The following is an 825-nucleotide window of genomic DNA, read 5'->3' as shown; positions in this document are numbered from 1 at the left end:
AGGCGCCGAGCCTATATAGAAAACTCTTAAAATTCTAAATGAATTTCGCAGAAATTTACATGCTTGTTCCTAAATTACATATATAATATGTAAATAAAACATATACATGTAATATACAATGAGAATATGGTACATATAGAATATATATAATATAGAGAGAAAATGTATAATATATATACACATAATATATATATGTAGGGTACATATATAATATATGTATATGTATAATATGTATACATATATAACATAATATAACATAATATATTATATAATATAATGTATAATATATATACATAATATATATGTGTAGGGTACATATATAATATCAGAAAACTCCAAATAAATGTATATTATATATTATAATTATAATTAATATAATTATATAATATAATGTATAATATATATACATAATATATATATGTAGGGTACATATATAATATCAGAAGACTCCAAATAAATGATTGTTTTTCAATAAACATCTACTGTTTATTGTTTTATCAATAAACAATCCTGAAAAAAAATTAAAAGTGTCTAGACTCATATTCCTTGATTTCAAACTTACTACAAAGCTATAGTAATCAAAAGCTCATATTACTTCTGTGAGGATAGACATATATAGACTAAATGAGTAAAATTAAGAGTTTGGAAATAAATTCATACATCTCTGGCACTTTGCCTTTTTTTAAGCAGGTACCCTTCTTTATCAAGTAGGTGAGGGATTAGGTAAATCCACACCTAACTAGTACAATGCAAAACTTTTGGATAAAGCAGATACTGATAACTTTGACTGAAAATGTATAAAAACAAATTATGAAATTATGTAAC

The sequence above is a fragment of the Otolemur garnettii genome, unplaced genomic scaffold, assembly GCF_000181295.1.
Source record: "Otolemur garnettii isolate 467f Iridium unplaced genomic scaffold, OtoGar3 scaffold00253, whole genome shotgun sequence".
Classification (NCBI taxonomy): domain Eukaryota; kingdom Metazoa; phylum Chordata; class Mammalia; order Primates; family Galagidae; genus Otolemur; species Otolemur garnettii.
This window is presented reverse-complemented; position numbering follows the sequence as displayed.